Source organism: Galeopterus variegatus, unplaced genomic scaffold, assembly GCF_000696425.1.
Source record: "Galeopterus variegatus unplaced genomic scaffold, G_variegatus-3.0.2 Scaffold5133, whole genome shotgun sequence".
Taxonomy (NCBI): domain Eukaryota; kingdom Metazoa; phylum Chordata; class Mammalia; order Dermoptera; family Cynocephalidae; genus Galeopterus; species Galeopterus variegatus.
Genome location: NW_007731244.1, coordinates 19012 through 44766, shown reverse-complemented (window position 1 = coordinate 44766; position 25755 = coordinate 19012). Strand labels below are relative to the sequence as shown.

The following is a 25755-nucleotide window of genomic DNA, read 5'->3' as shown; positions in this document are numbered from 1 at the left end:
CTTCACACTTGTTAAAATGGCTTTTGTAAAAACAGATGAAAGATAAGTGTTGGCAAAGATGTAGAGAAAAGGGAACTCTTGAATGCTGTTGGTAGGAATGTAAATTAGTACAGCCTTTATGGAAAACACTAAGAAAGTTCCTCAAAAAACTAAAAATAGAACTACCATATGATCCAACAATACCACTTTTGGGTATATATCCAAAGGAATTGAAATCAATATGCCAAAGGAATATCTGCACTCCCATGTTCACTGGAGCATTATTCTCACAATAATCAAGATATGAAATCAACCTAAGTGCCCATTAATGGATGAATGGATAAAGAAAATGATATATATACAAATGAAATACTACTTAGTCTTAAAAAAGGCAATTCTGTCATTTGCCATAATGTGGATGAACCTGGAGGACATTATGCTAAGTGAAATAGGCCAGGCATAGAAAGACAAATACCGCATGAACTCAGTCATATGTGGAATCTAAAAACGTTGAACTCACATAAGTAGATAACACAATGATGGTTACAAGGGGGGAGGTGGAAAAAGGAATTGTTGGTCAAAGGGTATGAAGTTTCAGACAGACAAGAGGAATAAGTTTTGAGATCTACTGCACAGCAGAGTGACTATAGTCAATATTAATGTATTGCATATTTCAAAATGAGTAAATTTCAAATGCCTCACCATAAAAATGATAGGTAATAAAGGTGATGGGTATCTTAACTAGCTTGATTTAGTCATTCCACTTTGTATACATATATCAAAACATCACACTGTACCCCATAAATGTATACAATTTTGATCTGTCAATTAATATTAATTTTTAAAACTGAAAAAAAAAACGCTAAAGGTAATCCTACAGGCTGAAATGAAAGGATGATAGACAGTAACTTGAGGCTGTATAAAGAAACAACAATCTCAGTAGAGATAAATACACGAGCAAATACAAAAGTTAGTGTTACTGTAACTTTGATTTGTAACTCCAAGTTTTACTCACTTTGCAAAATTTTAGTTTTCTACATGATTTAAGAGAATATTACAATACAAGAAAAAATTATTTTTGGGGCCAGCCCGTGGCTCACTCGGGAGAGTGCGGTGCTGATAACACCAAGGCCCCGGGTTCGGATCCCATATATGGATGGCCGGTTTGCTCACTGGCTGAGCGTGGTGCTGACAACACCAAGTCAAGGGTTAAGATCCCCTTACCGGTCATCTTTTTTAAAAAGAAAAAAAAGAAAAAATTATTTTTGTATTATAACAACTTTGGTTTGTAACTCCACATTTTATTTTCTACATGACATAAGAGATGAATGTATAAAAATAACTGAAAGGGGGTGGGGGTGGACCTGTATAGGAACAGAGCTGTTATGTTATCAAAGTTAAGCTGGTATAAATTCAAATTAATGTTATAATTTTAGAATGTTAAATGTAATCTCCATGGTAACCACACAAAAAAAGACTATAGAATATCCACGAAAGGGGGCTGTTCTGTTAGTTCAGTTGGTTAGTGCATGGTGCTAATAATACCAATATCCAGAATTCAATCCCTGTACCAGCCAGCTGCCAAAATAAATAAATAAAATAGAATATCCACAAAAGGAAATGAGAATGTAATTTAAATGTTTTAATACAAAAAAAATCAACTAAATTCAAAAAGATGGTGATGCAAGAAATGATGACAAAAAACTAGAAGGCATATAGAAAACAAACAGCAAAATGACAGAAGTCCCTCCTCATCAGTAATTACTCTAAATGTCAATGGATTAAACTCTCCAATCAAAAGACAAAGACTGGCAGAACGGATTTTTTTTTAATGTTCCAAATATATGCTGTCTATAAGAGACTCACTTTAGATCTAAAGACACAAATAGGTTCAAAGTGAAAGGATGGAAAGATTCCACACAAATAGTAACCAAAAGAAAACAGGGGTGGCTATACTAATATCAGACAACACAAACTATAAACCAAAAAAAGTTACAAGGGGCAAACAAGGATATTATATATTAATAAAAGGTTCAACATAGAAAGAAGATGTAACAATTACAAACATTTATACATCTAACGGCAGACCATCAAAATATATGAAGCAAAAATTAACAAAATTGAAGGGAGAAATATACAGTTCTACAATAATAGTTGGAGACTTTGACACCCCACTCTCAGTAATGATCAGAACAATCAGACAGAAAATAAGTAAAGAAATAGAGGACTTAACACCATAAACCCATGAGATCTAACAGAAAACACTACAACAGAATACACATTCTTCTCGAGTACACATGTGACATATATTTTATATTGCACTCAACATCCTGCCATTGAAATCAGCTGTTTAAATCATTGTCTCTCTTATTTATAACACAGCAAGCTCATAGAAGAAACAAAGTCTCACTTCATTTTGTGTCCTTGGCATCTCAACAGAATATCATGCATGTGGTAACTAATGTTAACAGAATTAACATTACGACTTTCAGCAACTTTCATGTAGTGTTTCAGGCCTCAGTCTAGCATGCCCTTCCTCCCTCAGCAAACTTCTACATATTCTTTAAGACCCAATTCACATTTGTTTTCTTTGTACCGTTTTCCCAGACATCCCTGAGCAGAATAGTCATACTCTCTTCTAAGATTCTACCTAACTTTTGCCTTTCTCTGACTCTCTGAGTCTGTTCTGAGCTGCTGTAATGTAGTATCTAAGACTGGGTAATTTATAAAGAATAGAAACTTATGTCCTCACAGTTCTGCCAGCTATGAAGTCCAAGATCAAGGTGCTACCATCTGGTGAGGGTCTTCTTGCTGTATTATAACAAAGTGAAGGCATCACATGGACAAGGGAGGGAAAAGGGAGGAACCCCACTCCCAAGATAATGATATGGTATTAAACCATTCATGAGGCATGACCCAAATACCTCCCATTAGGCCCCACCTCTGAACACAGCCATACTGGGGATCAAGTTTCCATCACATAAACTCTTATTTTCAAGTGCACATGGGACATTTTAAAAAACTGATCATGTGTTAGGGTTGCAAAGGAAGACACAAAATAATTCCAAGAAACTTACATTTAAAACCACATTCTATGACCACAATGTAATGTTGAAATCACCAATAAAACATTTTTTTTAATGTTTGGAAACTTAAAAAAAAAAATGGACTCAAACAGTAAGTTAAAAAAAAAAAACAGAAGTTATAAAAATAATTGAATGACAATAAAAATACTACACTATCAAAATGTGGAGCTCAGCTAAAATAACGGCCTTAATGCATTCGTAACAAAACAATAAGACTGAGCTAGAAATAAATAAGACTGAATATATTTAATATATTTTCAATCAACAAACTGGAAACGGACAACAGAGCAAACCTAAGGAAAGCATATTAATTATGTTTTTTATTTTCTATATTTTATGATGCTTTAACATCTTAAGGCCATATGAATCCAGAACGGACTACCTCTCCCAGGGTTAGCTAATTCCTATAGATAGCAAACAACCCACCCTGTGAACACACCTTTGATATGCAACCAACAAGAGCCCATACACCCAACCATCTCCTTTGAATAACTCTCACACACGAAGCCACTTTTCCTCCTGCCTCAAAACACCCCAGGACCAGGTATCAGACAACTACAGTCTACCCCTATAGCCCAGAACCCACTAAAATTACTCAAACTATCCAATCCTAAACTAACTCAAGCTAGCCTACCCTGCCTTGCCCATTCCTTTCTGCAGAAACCACAATAACAGTTCTGTGATTTCCTCTTCAATCCTTCTGCCTCCAGATTGACCTTTGTGCTTCCCCATGTGGCCCTTTCCATGGCATGCCTGCGTCCTATTTCTAGGTACCAGTGAGTAAAAACCTCTTCCTTCATGACAGTCTTTTCAGTACCTGCATGCCTTACCATACCTTACTTTGAGACATAACAGAAATAAAAAGCAGAAATTAATGAAATGGAAAATCAGAAAAAAAAATCTCACAGTAGGGAAGAGCTTCTCAAAAAGCATAAACCAAAAGGAAAAGATAAATAAATATGCAAAAGACTGATAAATGAGTACAGTAAGTCCTTTTCTTTCTTTCAAATCAGCTTTGAGATGTAATTCACATACAAAACTCACTGATTTTGTGTAGAACTTAATGAATTTTGACAAATGTATACAATCGGATAACCCACAACACAATCAAGCTCTAAAATATTTCCATCACCCAAAAATGTTACCTATGCTCTTTTATAGTCAATCCTCTCTCTGCTGGCAACCACTGATGGGCGAAATTTCTGTCACTACAGTTTGCCTTTTGTTGAATTCCATATGAATGGAATCATATAGTTAACTATGTAAATTTTAAAACTTCTGTTCATCAGATCCATTGCTATCAGAAACATAAACATGCTTTTAAAAAACTCTTAAAAGACAAAAATTCTAGCAAGGTTAAGATCACTGTAGAATGCAAACAGCAACTTGTCAGACATAGAACTGAGCAGGTGGCATGAAGAGGTTGAGACCCTTGTATCCTGGGGGAAGCAGAACTTATACTTATTCTAGAAATTGGTTTACCTTCCTTGTCCAGAGTGTCTCTCAACACGTAGTATCTCAATGGCTTCAAAATGTTTGCTTTATCAATATGGGATCCACCTTAACAACACCTCAAAACAAAAGACATATTTAATGGTGAAAGAGACACAACATGCAGCATTTGACCACGGCACCCAGTGGTTCTACCACAGATGAAAACACCCAGAAACTGCCAGACTAACAAAATGATGGAGTGGTGCATTAAAGGCTCAAGTAAGAAGTCATCTTGCTGGTCTTTCAGGATGCAGTATATGCAATGAACCAATGGCTCAGGTGTTATAACCCTAAGACCTAGAACGCAGGAGTCCAAAAACCAAGAGGTATAAGTTGAGTTGACTCTTTTCACCATCACTCCCAGTAATTCGTTTACAGAATGTGAGTTCCCCATCCCCAGAATTTGGAATCTCTGCTGTACTTGAGGTCCTGAGGGTATTGCTTCCACCAGAAAAAAGAGGACACAGTAAAGGGGTCCAGTGAGCCTAAAACTACAACTACCACTTGGTCACTTTGGGCTCCTCATGCTGATGGACTAGTAGGTAAAGAAAGTGATAAATATACTAGCAATGATTAGCTGACCCTGATTATCATTAGGAGTAGTGGAACACGATGAGAATAGGAAGCATTCTGTCTGGAAAAAAAAAATCCAATACAAAAATGTGCAAAGGACTTGAATAGACATTTCCCCAAAGATGATACAGAAATGATCAGTAAGCACATGAAAAAATGCACAATGCCACTAGCCATTAGAGAAATGCAAATCAAGGGCCGGTCCATGGCTCACTCGGGAGAGTGCGGTGCTGATAACACCAAGGCCATGGGTTTGGATCCCTATATATAGGGATGGCCGGTTAGCTCACTGGCTGAGCGTGGTGCTGACAACAACAAGTCAAGGGTTGAGATCCCCTTACCGGTCATCTTTTTAAAAAAAAAAAAAGAGAGAAATGCAAATCAAAACCACAATGAGACAATACCACCTCACATCCATTAGGGTGCCTATCAAAAAACAGAAAATAACAAATGTTGGGGTGATGTGGAGAAATCAGAACCTTTGTGCATTGCTAGTGGGAAAGTAAGATGGTACAGCCACTGCAGAAAATAGCATGACAGGTCCTCAAAAAATTAAAAATAGAATTACCATATGATCCTGCAATTTCATGTCTGGGTATATATGCAAGAGAAGTAAAAGTGGGGATTTGAACAGATATTTGTGCTCCTAACAGAATTATTCACAACAGCCAAAAGGTGGAAGCAACCAAGTGTCCATCATCAGTGAATGGGTACACAAAATGAGGTATATAGATTCAACGGAATATTACCAACCTTAAAAAGGAAGGAAATGTTCACACATCCTACAGCATGGATAAACCTTGAAGACATTATGCTAAGTGAAACAAGCCAGTCACAAAAGGACAAATACTGTTATAATTCCAATTACAGTCATGTGCTGCATAATGACATTTTGGTAGTCAACAATAATGTGAATATATTTTAAAATACTGAACTATACACTTAAAAGTGGTTAAGGGGCTGGCAGGTTAGCTTGCTTGGTTAGAGCATAGTGCTAATAACAGCAAGGTCAAGAATTCAGATCCCCCTACTGGCCAGCAGCAAAAAAAAAAAAAAAAGTGGTTAAAGTGGTAAATTTTGTTATGTGTATTTTACCACAATAATTTAAAAAATGTGTACATAAATGTTTATAGGAGTATTATTCATAATAATGAATAATTATTGGCTAAAAGGGACGAACAACCCAAATGCCCATCAGCTAATGAATGGATAAATAAAATGTGGTATATCCATACAATGAAACAATAATCAACAATAAAAAGGAATGAAGTATTGATACATGCTGTAACATGGATGAACCTTAAAAATGTCATGCTTTTTTTTTTTTAAAAGAAAAAAAACTTTTTTTAAAGAAGAAAAAAACAGGGGCCGGCCCGGTGGCACACTGCTACAGTGCGCCGCTTGGGAGTGCGGCGGCGCTCCCGCCGAGGGTTCGGATCCCACATACAGACCGGCCACTCACTGGCTGAGCGAGGTGCGGGTGCAACACCGAGGGTTGCGATCCCGTTGCCGATCCCGGTCCGGTACGGGCGCGACACTGAGGGTTGCGATCCGTTGCCGGTCACAAAAAAAAAAAAAAGAAAAAAAGGAAAAAAACAAAGCCAGTCACAAATTGTATTATTCCACAAATGGAATCATATCAATTTTATAATTCCATTTATATGAAATGCTGAGAATAAACAAATCTATAGAAACAGACAGCAGATTAGTGGTTGCCTAGGACTGGGGGGAGGGAAGGGGAGGGGGTGACAACTAATAAGTATGGGGTTTCTTTTTGTGGTGATGAAAATGTTCTAAAAAAAAAAGAAAATGTTCTAAAATTGTGGTGAAGGTTGCATAATTCTATGAATATACTAAAAGCCACCGAATTGTGTACTTTAAATGGGTGAACTGTATGATCTGCGAGTTATATTTCAATAATGCTTTCTTTTAAGCCAACAAAAATAATGACTGGAATTATAAAATGAAACAGGAATGAATAAAAGGTAACTACAAGAAAACAGAAACACTACAGCTTGAGTTCTTGTTCTGCCATTTATTATCTGTGTTGATATTAAGCAAGTTACTTAACCTCTCTGTGCTTTGGTAACACCTACCTACAGGGTTGATGTGAGGATTAAACAAAATAATACAATGCCTGCTACAGTTGTCTTTCCCCACCCTGTCCTCCTCCCCAATGCTAAAAATTCCAAAACCAATTGTATGAAAATATAAATTCAATGATAGTTATATCTGAATTTTATGTCAAGGAAGTTATGTCTGTTCCAGGTAGCAAAAAAACCTAAAAGTCACAAATTATAATACACTACTGGCAAAGCAATTTTCAGCTACTAATTCACTGCAAGTTGATACCTAAGACAAAAGGAAAGATAAACTTTAGCTCTTTTCACCAATTACCTCTCAACTTCTTTTTCTCCTCCCTGCCTCCATTTTTAAACACTTCTTTTCTCACCTGCTTGCTTTTTTACTGTATCCTTTATTCCAAACTACTATTCCTACTTAGACTGCTATTGATCAGAGAAAGGCAACAATAACTTTTTTCCATTAAATGTTAAGATAGAAAAAAAAAAATGACTGATCATGCAAGCACAGTTCCAAACTCTGTTCAGCTAATTCATCAAGTTCCCTAAACAAAAAGATGAGCAAACTTTAAAAAGTTGAGAATAAAAACGTATGCAGAAAGCTCCCTCCTTCCCTTGTGTTAATGGCTCTCTTGTTTATCTGGAGACAAAACTGTATGACGTCTACAGAATGGAACTGAAATTTCTCAGTATACTATCCATAACCAAGTTTCATTACCAAAAAAAAAAATTCAGGTGCTCGAAGAAGTCAGTCTTAGTACAACTGGATTAAACTATGCATTCATTTAAAATATTCACTCATCTCATTTTAATGTTAAACAAAAATTTATTCTCAAACTACTTTAAAGGGCAATGCCTTCCAAAGAGGCACCTGAATTATAAATGCTTCTGGAATAAAATTCAGTATAAGGATGTGGTTAAGAAGCATCAAAAGATGAACTGCTATCGTATTGCTATGATTTTATACACTTTCAGATCATTAAAGTCCCACTAAAAAACATTTCAAAATAAACTAATAAATGTTCTCTCTATGGAAGCTTTTTAAGTTAGCATTTCTAACTTACTATAACATTCTGAAGAGAATGTACCTCCTTAAGAAAAGTTGCTACAAGTCCGGGAGCTTTTTTTCCCTCTACAAACTCCTTATTCTTGATACCTAACTATTGTCCTACTGTATTTCACTTTAGAAATGTGTATGGGGCACTCTGCACTAAGGAAGTATATTAAGTGCTTTTAACACAATGATATTAATCCCTACAGCAACCTTATGAAGTAAATATCATTAACTGCCACTTTACAAATGAAGAAACCAAGTCTTCAGAAGTTCAAGTAACTTGCCCAAGGTCATAGCTAGTTAAGTGGAAGAGCCAATTCTCTCCTTTTATAATGTTTATTATGTAAAATTTCAAACATACATTAAAGAAGGAAGCAAATCTCCTAAACCCATCATCCAACTACAATCATCAACACATGGCCATTTGTTCCATCCATAGTCCCACACACTCTTGCATCCTCACTGAATTGTTTTGAAACATAACCCTTTTGTCTGTAAATATTTCAGTGTATACCTTTAAAAAATAAATATTTTCATCCATAAATATTTCAGTGTATATCTCTAAAAGAACTCAAAACTGTACTCTCTATCATTCTCATTAATCAATATTTTCCCATAGAAAGAAGAAAACTCAAGGTACCCTCTGACCTCAGACTACTTCACGGAAGGTAACATTTCAGAACCTTCAAATGCACAAGAAATGACCAGACTAGAGGTAGCCAAGCTAACCATCCCTCTTTCCTGAAACTCTGATTTCCTTAACCCTGTAATAAATTGGTTCTCCTCCTCCCTCTCCACCTACTTCTGTTTTCCATTTCTGGCTCCTCTTTTCCCTCCCCTTCAGCCATCTGCTCTTCTCTCTATATACCCTCTTTCTCCCTCTCTCTAATCCAAGCTACTGTTCCTTGACATTTCTACTTGAATGTATGGTTATCACCTCAAACTCTACATGCATCAATCCCAACTCATCATTATCTCCAAAATCCCAGCTCTTCTATTCTTTTTACCAATCTGTTAATTACAAATCACTATCTATCTTCCCATTCACCCAGACTCAAGATCTTAAGTCACACGTCAATTTGTGTTGGTTCTTCTGAAATGTCTCTTCTCCATCCTTTTTTGTTCCACTGACACTGCTACCACTAAAACCCAAGCCTTCAGCAATTCACCTAAATTACATAAAAGGTCTTGTATAATTCACTCACTCCATTTCAATCTGTTATATATAGTATTCATTCATTCATTCCTACAACATATTTACTGAATGACTAGTGTATGCTAAGCACTGTCAGGGTGCTGCCAGGATACAACAGTGAGCAAGACATCTCTTTCTAGCAGAGGACACAGTTAAAGCAAATGAAACTTTTTTCACATAAAATAATAATAGTGTCATAAATGCTGACAGAGATAAATACAGTGCTATCATAAAGAACAAAGAATAGGAGTCCTACTTTAGTTAAAGATGGAATTTAAGCTGACACGTTAAGGATGAAGGGGCAGTAATGTAAATATTTAAAGAAGAGTGTTCAAAGCAAAGGAAACTGCAAAGCAGATAGGTTCTAGAAGGGAAAAGCCTCACATGGAAACTGACCTTGTCTAATGAGGTTATAGAATAATAAGGAAGAAAGTGGTACAATGTAAGGTTGGAACAACAGACATAGGCCAATTTTATTCTACATACAATAAGAAGTCACTAAAGGATTTTAAGTAAGGAAATTATAATCCAATATATACCATGACAGAGACTGCTAGCACTCATTAATATCTATGTTCTTTTCTTCATTAGCACACTGCTATACCACATTTCCCAGCCGCCCCTGCAATTAGGTGGGATCATGTAACTCAGTTCTGACCGATGGAATGTGGATGAAAGTAATACATGCCACTTCCAGCCTGGACCCTAAAATCTTCCTCCACACACACTTCCCCTTTCAAAACAACCTCAAAACCCATATGCTGATTATAGTGGTGACATAAAAAGATGGAGGGTCTGTGTCCCTAAGTTACTTCCTGCAGCAAATGTGCCCCCCCAACACACACACACTGGACTGTGATATGAGAAAGTACGAGGGCACTTCAAAAAGTTCGTGGAAAAACAGAATTTAAAAGATAATATAAATCATTCCATGAGCTTTCTGAAGTACTCTCATAATATAAACCTCCAGTGTTAAGTCACTAAGATCTGTAGCATATTAGAGCTGTTAGCATAACTAATAAAGAAATCTTAAAAACATTTCTCTGGCTGCTGTGTGAAAAATGAGTTAAAAAGATAAGAGTAGAAATACGAGGACACTTCAAAAAGTTCATGGAAAGATTCGCATTATCTTTTCATTCTATTTTTTCATGAACTTTTTGAAGTACCCTTGTAAAAAGACTCAGTTAAAACTCAACAAAAACATAACCCAATTAAAAAATGGGCATGGGGGCTGTCCAGTTAGCTCATTGGGAGAGTATGGTGCTGGTAACACCAAAGTAGAGTTTGGATCCCTTTAACAGGCCAGCCATCCCAAAAAAATAAAAAGTAAAAATAAAACAATAATGACACCAAGGCTCCCCGCACCAGCCAGCCACCATAAATAAATAAATAAATAAAAGAATAAAAAAAGGGCATAGCACTTAGACATTTCTCCAAATATATATAAATGGCCAACAAGCATGAAACGATGCTCATCACCAGACATTAGGGAAATGCAAATAAAAACCACAATGAGATATTGCCTCACACCCATTAGGATGGCTACTATAAAAAACAAAAAAACAGATAATTACACGTGTTTGTAAAGATGTGATGAAACTGGACCTCTTGTGCACTATTGGTAGCAATGTAAAATAGTGTAGCTGCTATGGAAAACAGTATAGTGGCTCCTAGCAAGGGGCTAGGAGGAGGGGAGAATTGGAATTTGTTGTTTAATGAGCAAAGAGTTTCAGTTTTGCAAGATGAAAAAGTTCTGGAGATTGGTTCCACAACAATACTGAACTGTACATTTAAAACTGGTTAAGATGACAGATGTTATGCTATATGTGGTATATCACCACAATTTTTTTAAAAAGATCATTTAAGAGGCCAACAGTCCAAGTGAAAAGATGGACTTGAGTGGTACGGTGATACAGATAGAGAATAGAACAATTCAGGATGCTATTTGAAGGTAGAAAGAAAGGACTTGCTGATGGACTGGAAGTGTGTGGGAGCTAGAGTAAGGAAAAGAAAGGTATCAGTATGACACCTGGCTTCTAAATACTGAGTGAATGGCAGTACCAGTCAGTGAAATGGGAAAGACTGAGAAACGGACAAGGCGGGGGGCGGGGGGGGTACCTGAGTGCAGTTTAAAAATGAGGGAATCAAGAGTTTGTTTTAACTATCTTAAGTTCAAGATAACCATGAGATATCGAAGTGGCAACATCAAGCAAACAGCTCAATATATGGCAAACTGTATTCTAAAAATGGCTTGGGCCGGCCCGTGGCTCACTCGGGAGAGTGCGGTGCTGATAACACCAAGGCCACGCGTTCGGATCCCATATAGGGATGGCCGGTTAGCTCACTGGGTGAGCATGGTGCTGACAACACCAAGTCAAGGGTTAAGATCCCCTTACCGGTCATCTTTTAAAAAAAAAAAGATAAAAATGGCTTCAACAATATCTACCACCCTTACAAGCTCTTCTTACTACATGATTTATACCCTATCTCTCGAGGGGGGGGTACAGGGGGGCAGGGAGGGGACACACAGTCCCTGTCCCTCTCCCTGAATCTCAGTAGGCTTATTACTATGGTAGAAGTGAAGCTATGCCAACTTCCAAGACTATCATAAAAGGTGTTACAGCTTCTGTGGGCTCTTTAGAGATGCTTGTTCTTAGAGCCCAGCCGCCATGCTATGATGAAGCCCAAGCAGCTCATTGGAGATCCAACCCAGAGCCAAGGCCTACAACCCACAGCCAAGGAGCTCACAGCCTACTAACACCAATTTGACAATGTGAGTAAGCCACCTTAAAAGTGAATGCCTCCAGCCACCAAGAGAGCCACCCCAAATACCACATGAAACAGAAAAGCCACCTCCATACAAGTCATGCCCAAATTGCGGATACATGAGCAAAAAAATTATTGTTGTTTTAAACCACTTGGTTTTGGAGTGGTTTTTACACAGCAGTAGATTACTGATACAATATATGACTCTGGAGCTCAGGACAGAGATCTTTTTCTAATATAAATCTGTGAATTTATATTACAGGCAATATAAATTCAGTATCAATACTATTTAAAATCATACCAATACTATCAATAAAATAGTATCGATACTATTTAAAATCATAGCATTGAACAAGATCACCTAAGGGAGAATACAAGAAAGAAAGAATTCCAGAATGAAAAAGATCACCTAAGGGAGAGTACAAGAAAGAACTAATCACAGAATGAAGCTCTAAAACTCCAATACAAAAAAACTAAGCAAATAAAAGACATCACTAATTCAACTCCAAACTGTGTCAATTGCCTAAATCAAGACACATAGATATCATGTGTTCTATTAGTTTCATTGTCATATAACTTCACCAGATCTGCTCATATCTGGACTTTCTATCAGCATTCAGGGGATTCTACCATTACCTTAGAAATTCCCTTTGCCTCTCTAGAATTTGATCTATTTTCTATATCCTTCACCTTCCTCTTTCTGAGGTTTATGCCTTCCTTTTGGTAGCATGTCCCATAGTAGTACTTCTGGGAAAGGTAGTGAGGAAGAGAAATTTTTGGAGACCTTGTGTGTCTTAAAATGTCTTCATTCTACATTTACATTTAACTAATAATTTGTCTGTGTAAAGAATTCTTAGCTTGAAAATCATTTTCATCAAGATTCTGAGGACACTGCTGTCTTCTAGCTTGTGAGGTTGCAGTTGAGAATACTGAATCTCTGTAATGTAACCCATTCCCACCCCCCACCCCCAGGAAGTTTATCGGATCTTCTTTATCCCATGTATTCCAAAATTTCACGACAAATTTTAGTGTCTGTGTGTGCTGGATATTAAGCTACTGTCCTTCAACTTCAAAACTACTCCTTTTGTGTTTTTCCTGGCACTACCAGACCCAGCCTCATCACATCTCCTGAGCATGTAGCAACTGCTTGCCAGAGGTTTGAGTTTTAGCTCCTCAGGGCCACTCTTCAAACTTCTGGATTCTTATAATCCCAATCTCTTTTCTTTGTTCTTCCAGCCCTAGGGTTAGTAGTAACTTCCTACAGTTACCATCACTGTGATACCTCAGTATTCTTTTATTACCTTTTCTGTTGTCCAATTCCCTAGTGTATTCATTTCCAAGGGCTGCCTTACTACTGTACCACAAATTGGGCTGACTTAGAACAGAAATTTGTCTCAGTTCTAGAGGCCAGAAGGCCAAAATCAACGTATTGGCAGAGCCATACTCCCTCTGAAGGTGCTAGGGAAGGATCTTTTTCCAGGCTCTCTCCTAGCTTCTGACCTCTGGTTTCTGACCTAGCTTGGCTTGTATACTGCCAACTTCTCTCTGTTCTTCCCTGTATCTGTGTTCAAATTTCCCACTGTTTTAAAAGAACACCAGTCATACCGGATCAGGGCCCACTGTAACAGTCTCATTTTAATTTGACTACCTCTGTAAAGACCCTGTTTCCAAATAAGGTCATATTCTGAAGTACTGGAGTATTAGATTCTGTTACAATAAGTGGGGTGGTCTCCATTTTCCTGACTAGACCCTAATTGAAAGTGAGCTTCTACCCAGAGAGCTTCTCACTCTGCAAAATCACGTTCCTCGATCCTAGGGATTTTTCTTGAATATTTTACTGATTTCTTCTTTTTTCTGAACTCTCTCACTGGCACTTTTGTTATCTGAAAGTTGACCTACTGGACTAACCTTTTGATTTTATCTTTCCTCACCTACTTTCCACCTTTTCCTCTACATTATGAAAGGTCTCCACTACTAACTTTCACCATTCTCTTGAGTATTCTGTTCTTGCTATTATGATTTAATTTTCAAGGGTTCTTTTTTTGTTCTGATTGCTCAAATTTTTTTTTTCTATTTGTTTTGGTTTCTTAAATGAGAAGATTTTCTCATGTGTCTGTCAATTCTTGATTGTCTGCTCATATTTAAAAGGAGGACCCTAAAAGCTGTTGTGAATAACTTATAGTTTCTCCTCTTCGGATAGTAAATTTCTTTAAATTCCTACTTGATTGCCAGAATTCTGCGAGCCAAGCAGGAATAGAGGCCTCAATAAAGGTCCCAATACTGAGCACCTTCACTTAATTCAGGTGTTTTCTGTAGGACACTGGGCCTTCAATTATGTCCAATGCCCACCCCGTCTCTGACAGTTTTATCTTTTTAAACTTCAGTTGTCTGCTGGGGCTTTAAAGAAGACAGCCATTCATCTTTACAAACTGTCAAAGGGATCTAGATTCAAGCTGCCTTTTTTATTTATAATAGCTTTATTGAAATATAATTCACATACCATAAAACTCGTCCATTTATAGTGTACAGTTCAATGGTTTTCAGTATATTCATAGAGTTGTGGAACCACCACAACCAATTTTAGAACATTTTTATCACCCCAAAAAGAAATCCCATACCCTTGAATAGTCACTTCCCACATCTCTCTAACCTCCCTTACTCCCAGCCCTAGGCAACCATTAATTTCCTTTCTGTTTCTACAGATTTACATTTTCTGGACATTTCATACAAATTGAATCATACAATATGTGGTCTTTTGTATACTTAAGATAATGTTTTCAAGATTTATCCATGTTATATAACATTTATCAGTATTTTATCCCTTTTTATCATTATTTTATTAATACTCCATTGTGTGGATATACACTTTATTTACCCATTTATCAGCTGATGGATATTTGAGTTGTTTCTACTTTTTGGCTATGATGACTGAGTTTCTTCTTAAAGAGACTTTCAAAAAATTTTATTTTTAGCATCATTTTCATCTCCTTCCTGCCAAAAATACCTGATGCTGCCAATTCCTGAGTCCGGGGATTCTTTTCCACTTTGGGGGCTGCCAGTTTAGTATTTAACATTTTTAAATCTACTCAGAAGTTTACCAATCAGTCTGCTTGCTATCCAGCTTCCAAATTTTATTGCTGTTGTCCCTTCTTCCACTCTATTTGTGTAGTTTAAACCTTTCAAAAATATCCTTTACTGTCACCTTGATGGGCTGTCATGTATCTTTCACTCAGCCATCTTTACCCATTTTAAGGCTATAAACTTTCCTCTAATCCAGGCTTTACCTGTATCCCTTAAGTTATGCTATATTTTCATCATTCAATTCAAATAGTTTAATGCTATTTTTCTGTCTAATCCCTGGGTTACTCAAGAGTATATTGTTTAATTTTCAAAAAGCTGACAATTTCATAGCAGTTTTTCTTTTTTTGTAATTACTTTCTGGCTTAATTCCAACATGTCACAGAACACACTCTAGAATAAATTATAACAAAATTTTTTATCATCTAGCACGTATCAATCTGGCGAAATTTTTCCATAGGCACCTAAAAGAAAACAATCTGTAGTCTGCAAGTGCTGGGTGAAATGCTCTATGCATGTCAATTAGATTCATGTGTTACTTATATATTTCAAATGTCATATTCTTTTGACTTTTTTGTCTTATTGTTCTTCCAATTACTCAGAAAGATATGCTAAAACATTCTATATTATGCTTATGGATCTGCCTAATTCTCTTTTTAGTTCCATCAATTTTTTGCCTACCAGGTTGGCAAAGATTAGCAAGAATGATAGCACCATGTTAAGAAATATTGTGGTAGGGCTGGCCCGGTGGTGCACTCGGTAGAGTGCGGTGCTTGGGAGCGCGGTGGCGCTCCCGCCGAGGGTTCGGACCCCATATAGAGACTGGTCCGCTCACTGGTTGAGCACGGTGCGGGCGCGACACCGAGGGTTGCGATCCCGTTGCCGGTCATGGTACAGGCGCGACACCGAGCGTTGCGATCCCGTTACCGGTCACGAAAAAAGACAAAAAGGGGAAAAAAAAAAAAAAGAAAAGAAAAAAAGAAATATTGTGGTAAAGATGTAAAATGGTTTTTCTGAACAGCAGTTTAGCAACAGTTAGCAACATTTTAAATATTTATACCTTTGAACCCAGTTATTTTACATTTAGAAATTGATCCTAATGCAGGAGGGGAAATCCACAAACTCTTAATGGGCATGTAACACTGCTTAGCAGTTACACTGATTCATGAATCCTTATCTAATCTTTACAATAATCCTTTGATTAGGTATTATCCCCATATTAGAGATGAGAAAAAATGAGGCTTATAGTGGTGTGAGCCCAAACTAATAGCAAATAATGGACCCTATACTAGAACCTAAGTTGTCTGACTCCAGAAACTTAAAATTCATGTATACTGACATGGAAAGATGTTCATAAAAGCCAAGTTAAAAAACAAGGTGTAGTGTGTGATCCTATTTTTTAAAAAGTGTGCAGAAGTTTGTATATTCATAGAAACAAGTCTAAAATATACATATTAAAAATAACAGTGATAAATAATAAAGACATATCATTTAGAGGAAAGAAAGAATTATACAAGAAATCTGTGAGGAAACTGCTCATACAATTAAGACTAAATATAACTGAGCTTTTTGGAAACCAAGATTGAAAGGAAAACACATTTTACTTTATCGCCTATAACAATGTAATTTCTGTTTCTCCTACTATGACATGTGGCCCACATTAATTCTCCATCTCATTTCTGACTGATATCAAGGGAAAAAATACAAATACACACAACACACACATATACATATCTACGTATATATGACCAGAACAGCTTCTTACTTAGAGCCAATTTATTCCCCCAGCTATGATTTTCCAACTATAAAGAGGGTTGATGGAAATGGCTCATTTAAAATATGATTTGGGCTTACTCTTATGGGGCTACAACTGTCCCTTTCCCCATTCTCCAAAGTATATGAACCTCCTATGTTCTGCACTTAGATGACAAGATAAAGAACAATGCATACATATATATGTGTGTTGTAATTTATTTCTAACATTTTGCTTTTCCTCCTCTGTAAGATTTTACATTATAGTATCTCATCTCTTTGATGACAGAGTATATCTTACCAATTCTTATTTATAATTTCCATGACACACAGTATACTAAATTACATAGCTTCAGGAAGTTCCAGGACTGTAAAAACTGAAGCTTCTTCATAGGAATAAAAGTAGAAGTTATCTAGGAACAGCTTTATTAAAGGAAATCAGGGGCCAGCCCGGTGGCGCACTGCTACAGTGCGCCGCTTGGGAAGCGCGGCGGCGCTCCCGCCGAGGGTTCGGATCCCACATACAGACCGGCCGCTCACTGGCTGAGCGAGGAGCGGGGGCAACACCAAGGGTTGCGATCCCGTTGCCGGTCCCGGTCCGGTACGGGCGCGACACTGAGGGTTGCGATCCATTGCCGGTCACGAAAAAAGACAAAAAGACAAAAAAAAAAGGAAATCAGGAACTTTATAATAAGGACAGTTTAGGCAAACTTTTTTGTAAAGAATATAGTAAATATGTTAGGTTTTGTTGGCCAAACAGTCTCTGTCACATTTTTTCTTTTAAACAACCCTTTAAAAATAATAAAAACCATTCTCATCTTAGGGCAACACAAATAGGGATTTTGAGAAGTTCCAAATAGTTGGTTTAATACATCAAGGTTTTGGGGGTCTTTTAAAGGAAATTACTCACAAGGGCAAAATATACAGACAAGCAAATAACAGCAAAAAAAATTCAGAAGCTAAAAGACAAATGGACAACTGATAACTCAGTGAATTCCAGAAAGGCAAAGCCTAAGCCAGGAGTTGAAAAACCCAATTTATACCTTGGAATCTTCAAAAAATTCAGGAACTGGCTGCACCTGGTACTCCTTCAACTGGATGAAGAGGGGGTTAAATAAGGAAGAAAAGGTGAAAGCTGTCTAAAAAGCAGTTAAACTCTTATAAATTTCCCCGATCTACCTGATGGTTGACTACCTCACCACTCTCACTAACAAGTCTGTTGGTTTCTTCTCTGGAAAGGGTATTTTTTTTTAAGAGTCCCTTAACTAAGGGTCATTAGAGATAATGAAAAGTGAAAGATCGGGGAATGAGAAATCCACTCTCTTACACCAAAAACACAACAGCACTGGTGGCCACCCTTCAGCCCTCAGGCAAATTTAGTTTTCCCTCATGAACCTAACCGAAGAGAAAATACCTACTGGATACCAGGGTTTTCTCAAAAAAGGGTTCGCTTGGACCACCATGCAATGAAGTTCAAAGTTTGTTAATCCCAATCAATTCAGGCTTTCTAGTTAATAATCACCCAAGGATTATTGACACCTGAAGTAAACCTCCAACATAAGAGAACAAAATACATGCAGACAAAACAACTTAGAAGAAACAGTCTGCCAGCGGGAAAAAAGGTTTTAAAAAGTCATTTATGGACTCAAATTACAGAAGATATCACATCCATGAAAAAGCACAAGATGCTACAAAAAAAAAAGAATTTTTAAGATAAAAGAGCTCTTGAGAAATCAAACTCTTGACAATAAAAATAAAAAATTCAACAGTAGGCTTTTGTAAAATAAAGGAATTCTCCCAAATAAAATGGAGTGAAAAGACCAGGAGATAAAAACTAGGAGAAACAAAGAAAATTAGAAAACTAGCCTAAGAGATCCAAATAAATGACAAAAGGTGTAAAAAAAGAAACAAAATGGAAAAGAGGAGACCACTGTTATGGACTGAATTGTGTCCCCCCAGTCCCCCCCACCCCCAACTCTTACCTTAAAACTTCAACCCCCAATATGACTGTTAGGAGATAGGGCCTTTAAGGAGGTTAATTAAGATTAAATGACATTGGGGCCGGCCCAGTGGCGCACTGCTACAGTGCACCGCTTGGGAAGCGTGGCAGCGCTCCCACCGAGGGTTCGGATCCCACATACAGACCGGCCGCTCACTGGCTGAGCGAGGTGCGGGAGCAACACTGAGGGTTGCGATCCGTTGCCGGTCACGAAAAAAGACAAAAAGGGAAAAAAAAAAAAAGATTAAATGACATCATAACGGTGGGCCCCTAATCCAAGAAGAGGACGAGAGATACATCTCTCTCCACAGAAAAGCCATGTGGGGTCACAGCAAGGCAGCTGTCTACAAGCCAGAAGAGACGTCTCATCAGAAACTACCCCTGATGGCACCTTGATATTGCACTTCTAGCCTCCAGAACTGTGAGAAAGCAGATTTCTATTATTTAAGGCACTCAAGTCTGTGGAATTTTGTTATGGCAGCCCCAGCAGACTAATATAACCATCAATGAAAAAAAAAAATAATTCAAGAAAATCTTCCAGAACTAAGGAACATAATTTTGCAGATTTAGAAGGCAAACAATTATCCAGGAAAACACATTAAACATAGATGTACACCAAGTCATACCCTTATGAAATTTCAGAATACTGGAAATACAAAATTCAAGAAAGGCAAAAGACATTTTCATGATCAAGAATCAGAATGTCAGGCTGACCAGTTAGCACGGTTACAAGGTATTGCTGATAACACCAAGGCCCAGGGTTCAATCCCTGTACCCGCCAGCTGCCAAAAACCAAAAAAAGGCATCAGAATGTCTTCAGAATTCTCAAAAGAATGACAAGCTAAAAAAAAAAACAATGGAGCAATGCCTTCAGAATTCTGAAGAAAAATTATTTCCAACCTAAAATTTGTTACCCAACAAAGAAAAAAAAAGCATTTCATTAATGCAAGTCTCAACCTCTCACAGGAATCTACTGTGTGACATACTCCATCAAATAGAGGGGTTAAACGAGAAATAAATAAATAAACCTACATGATTCACAGGAAATAAATTTAACACAGGAGAAAGACAAAGGGGGAAGTCACTAGTTTTATGGTAAAGGGAGAAATCCCAGAAAACTACTAAGTATCAGCCATAGAGTTCTGATTCAAGCAAGTTTTAAAACTGCTAAAGACAGCACAATTCTACTCACAGGCACATACGCCCAATAGAAATTGAGTGTGTATGTCCACTAAAAGACTTGTAAATGAATGTGGCAGTCTTAACAATAGTTAAAAACTGGGAAAAAAACAAATGTCCATCAACGGTAATTTTTTTTTTTCCTTTTTGTCTTTTTTTCATGACCGGTAACGGGATCGCAACCCTTGGTGTTGCGCCCGCACCGCGCTCAACCAGTGAGCAGACGGGTCTCTATATGGGATCCGAACCCTCGGCGCCGCACTCTACCGAGTGCGCCACCAGGCCAGCCCAGTAATTTTTTTTTTTTTAATTGTAGTATATTTGCTACCACCAGTGAAAAAGAACTACTGCTGTACCTAATATCATGGATTAATCTCACAAACACAATGTTAAGCAAAAGGAGCCATCTACAAAAGAGTATATACTGTATATTTCCATTTATATTAAGCTCAAGGACAGGCAAAATTAATTTATAGTGATAGAGATCAGAAGAGAAATTATCTTTGTGAGGGTAGGGGATACTGATTGGGAGATGGCACAAAAGAACCTTCTAGGGCACTGGAAATGTTCTATACCTTGATCTGGGTGATGTACAAACATAAAAATTAATTGAGCTATACATTTAAGTTTGTGCACTCTGCAATAAAAAAAAATTGAAGATAGTTTCTCTAAACAAGTTTTTTAAAGAAATTAATGAGCTTTCCAACTGGATCTCACAACAGGAATGAAAAGAAAAAATTTAAGCCTTATACACAAAGATCTTTATTTCAGAATTATTCATAACAGCAAAATAAAACATACACACACACACACACCTGGAAATAACATTTAAGAAACAAATGCCATGCCGACCCTGGATTTCTCTGGTGTGAGAAAGAAATTGTTATTTTGCATCTTTCTGTTACTAGCAGCCAAACTTAATACTAAGGTAAGGAAGCCATCTGTCCAAGGACAAGAGCATGTTCACAGGCCCCAAGGCAGAAAAGAGCTTGGCTACTCAAGGCCCGTAGAAGAAAGGGAGAATGGCAAGACACGCAGCTAGAAGTTGACAAAAGCCAAATCATGAAAAGCCTTATAAGCGTTTTTTAAGATATTTTTTTAAAAGATAACTGAATCCTAGGGCACCAGCAGAATTACTGGGATGGGAGGAGGGTGCTGTACACTATTCTAAATGTTCCTAAAACATACAGTACCTAAAAGTAATCAAGCATTTCCAAGGAAAATTTTCCAATGCCTTGTTAATAAAATGTTTCCGCAATAGAGCTGGAATACTTAATAAGTGCAGAGCATGTTAAATTCTTTGTTATATCTATTATTTGGGTTAATATACATAGCAACATTATTTGAAAATAAGTGCTGGAAGTTCTGGAAGAAAAGACTGATTCTTTAAAAAACAAACAAACAAACCTTTTGAGAAGCATCCATTCTTTTAAAAATCTCCACTTACTCTCACTGCTTGCTTTATTCAGTTGGTCTGTCCAAAGAAAAGCAAAAATCATTCATACCATACTCACATCCAATTCAGCAATCCTTAAGTACAATTCCAGTAAAGTGGAACAAGAGATTTAGTGTTTCAACAGTTTGTTTTAGCTGATAATTTATTTAAACAAATAAAAACGAGCCATTGTTAACCAGAAAATAAAAAACAGCTTCTAACATGTTTCAGACCAAAAGAGTAAAGCATTCATTCCCTCCACAGAGATTTTACCAGATAGTTTTCAATGCTGTCTTACGCCATCATTCAACTTTTGCTACGTACATGTGAGAAAAATACCAAGGCAACCCTACGCTGCTTCTATTAACAGAAACTTTAGAGTTGAGAAGGGAAAAAAATGTGAGGAACAAAATATATAAAGGCCCTCTAACTCCCCAAAATGGAACAAATGGTTTTTACAATGTTTTGTTCAACAAGAAGATGTACTGCTGGTTCTTGACAGATGAACAAAATGACAAATAGTAGCAAAATGTGAAAGTGTTACTGTTCTAACACTCAAAAGGAGCAAAGGAACATTTAGCCAGATCATGACATTTAGTTATTTGATAAGGCCTCCTGGTTTCCTGCAAGCTATTACATTGTTTTGTGTCTACTTTCAAGGCCCCCCCCCAAAGATTCATTCTCTTTATAAAGAGACTCAAACAAACTAAACTCCACTAGCAAAACTTGTAAGGGATTCATTCACTTTTTTGGTGAGTCATAGGACTCAACTGTAGAGATGACATTATTTTTGTTAATGTCATTAATATATAGAAAAGCACAGAAAAAAAGACCATATATAGACTTTAAATCATTGTTTAAATAACTTATAACACCAATCATGAAGGTTCCCGTGAATCAAGAAGTTTTGAATGAGAAGGCATAAATACACAAAATGCAAAATTATGAGGCAAATAATACAAAAGCACAAGAGATGAGAAGTACAGTCCATGGGTTCTATATCCATGGGCTCCCCATCTGCAGATTAAACCAAAAGCAGATCAAATACATTAAAAAAAAAATTATGTCTATAAAGAACATACTTTTTTCCCTTGTCATTATTCCCTAAATACAGGATAACCACTACTTATATAGCTTTTACACTGTATTAGGTATTATTAGTAATCTAGACATTATTTAAAGTATACAGGAGGATGTGCATAGGTTATATGCAAATACCACATTTTATATCAGGGACTTGAGCATCCTCAGATTTTGGTATCCCATAGAGGTCCTGGAACCAATCCCCAACAGATAACAAAGGACGACTGTAGTATGGTTTAATGAAGAATACACAGAACTTGAGTTAGGAGATCCAGGTCTGAGTTTCACCTGTGCCCCCACTATTAGATGTGTGAATTTTAGTACAGTTATAATGTACAGATTTCAGTTTCCCTATCTATAAAACAGAAGATTGGATTCCAACATTCCAGCAATAATGTTCTATGATACTATGATACAAATTCACATAAGATTAAAAACCAAGAGAATGGCAAAACAGTAAGTGCTATGGGTTCAAAGTAAAGCAAGAATACAGGGACTAACAGAAACATCTGCAAGGCTGTACTGAAGGACCAAAAATGAAACTTCAACTTCATTTGGCATTTGGATAATCTCAGGGGGGAATTTTCTTTTTAAAGAACAGGCAGCCAATGCATAGGCATTGAAAGTGTCAGCAGACATAACATGAAGGTAGAAAAATACAAAGTGTACATGAGAATGAGAGATTGGTTTGGTTAACGTGAGCAGGTCCAATAGAGAAATAGTACTGGCATTAGAAAAATAGGTTTTGGGCAGAGTGTTAGCTATGAATTCTAGATAAACTAAACTCTAGATAACAGTTAGAAATAGGTTTTGGGCAGAGTGTTAGCTATGAATTCTAGATAAACTAAACTCTAGATAACAGGTACTGCAGACAACGGAGAACTATCAATGGTTTCTAACCTATGAGGGATGTGTTCAAAGCATTATTTTAAAATATTGGCAGCAGGCAGGACATACTGCGTAGAGACAAAAGCCAGGCAGAAAACCCAGCTAAAAGCTAGTAAGCAGTTCAGAGAATTAAAATAGAGTAAGCCTTGTACCAGCTGGCTGTACGGATTTAATCCATACAGGATAAAATGGGCTGGCCTGTTAGCTCAGTTGGTTAGAGCACAGCCTTGTAACACCAACATCAAGGGTTCAGTTCCCATACCGGCCAGTCGTGAAAAAGAAAAAGGAAAAAAAAAAAATAGGACAAGAATGTAAAGGAAAAGATATCTGAAAGAAATTTCAAAAAAGTAACTGGCAAAAATTGGTCGATGTTAAGTTAGGTAAATCGAGATAAATTAGGTTGTCTCTGGGTAATTGAAAGCATGGTAATGTCACCAAAACAGAGTCAGCATATGAAATCAGTTTTGAAGGAAAGATGACAAATTCTATCCTTGAAATATTCTAAAGTGATGATCACCCAAGCTTGTTGCCTTAATCTTTAAATGTCATATTTGGCCCTGTCAGCACAACAGAGTATTTATGAAGCATCTGTTAAAAGCTCAGTGATTTCAAGAGTGCCCCTCAATTTTACTTAATAACCAAATAATCACTTAATTTTCTGGTATAGGTAGAGAACATTTGTTATTTTTCCATATTTCAAAGGTGAGTAAATTGTAAAAATTATTAAGCAATTATTTTAAAAATGGACTGCATCTGTATTGTCTTCCTGACAAGTGATTTATAACAATAATCACATCGAGTCTACCTTGAGATTAGGAAGGAAAGTTCTCAAAGGTCCAAAAGAAAAATAAGAGTAGTGTGGCATAACACATCATTTAATGTCTAACAAAACATTACGTGTATGTTTCAAATTTTATTTACATGGACCTGAAAGCACTGGGAAAATCTGGACAAAAAAATAATGCTTAGAAAAATGAGGCAAACATTTTAAAATTTAGTATGTGAACAAACAGCTGGGTAGACCTGAACGCTCCGCAAACTGTGTTTATAGATATTACCGCCAATTCCTACAGATCCCAATTTTCCCAAAGAAGAAAATCCCTGAGTTTTGGGTCAAGATGAAATGAAAATACTACTAACTAACCAATGCATATTTCTTGAATTACTATCAAGTTGTGAATGGGATGCCTACTTAAGAAATGAACATAAATGATAATCACCAAACCACCCAACATTTCTTCTTGGGTTATCTCCCCACTTACTTTTGGCACCGTGATTTCCAGGTGTTTATGAAATCGTTATGGGTGGTTTGTCATAAATCTATCAAAGTAAAATTTAAAAATGAATAGCTCTTCCAACACTTACCCGATTTGGCCAGACACTGAGCTTCATTGCTCCCCACCAATGATGGGGTTAGAAAATTCTCCTTAACCTCATTCTTACCTAAGTCTTCTTACCTAATCTAACGGATAGATTTATTTTCAGGTGACTTCAGTTCATCATTTCGACATTAACTGAGCGCCTATATTACGGTTCTCAGCCCTGAACAAAACCCAGCTACCCGAGCTTCCAACGGCGAACTTAACATATGGAAACATAAGGTTACAAAACCAACCTATGGAAATTTTTTTATAGGATATATTACAACTCAAGTCAAAAGCTCACAGCCCAAGCAACTCGCGTACGAATCTGAAACAGGTCCCTACGATTGAAGTGACACCCAGATGTCCCCAAAACGAGGAAAACGGTTGGGAGTGGGGGGAGGGGAGAGGCCGAGGGCGCATCCCGAAAATGTCTCCTCTCAGCACGGGGCACGGCTCCCTCCCCTCCTCTCGGGCTGGAGGTGAGAGCGCCCTTCCCGGTCTCCCACGTCCCCACCTTCCAGGACTCGGCTTACGCCACCCCGGCAACAGGACTTCTTCAGAAGGAAAACACGCTGAAGCAAGCAAGCGCCGCACACCAGACCTCCCAGCCTCGCAGGGGCGGCCCCCGCCGCGCTCACCCCGACGCGGCGCTCCGCAGGCGGACAGGGAGGCCGCGGGGTCGCGCCTCCCGGGGCAGCGGCCCGAGGCTCGCGCGGCCCCCCGGGGGGGAGGCGGCGACCGGGCCGAGC

The 25755-nt window shown here is 37.5% G+C and overlaps 1 protein-coding gene across 1 annotated transcript in view; it reads right to left on the bottom strand.

Annotated features, from left to right (window-relative positions):
• NCK1 (NCK adaptor protein 1) overlaps positions 1-25755 on the bottom strand; it is an 83994-nt gene that overhangs the window by 57364 nt on the left and 875 nt on the right. The gene's annotated exons all lie outside the window — the stretch shown is intronic.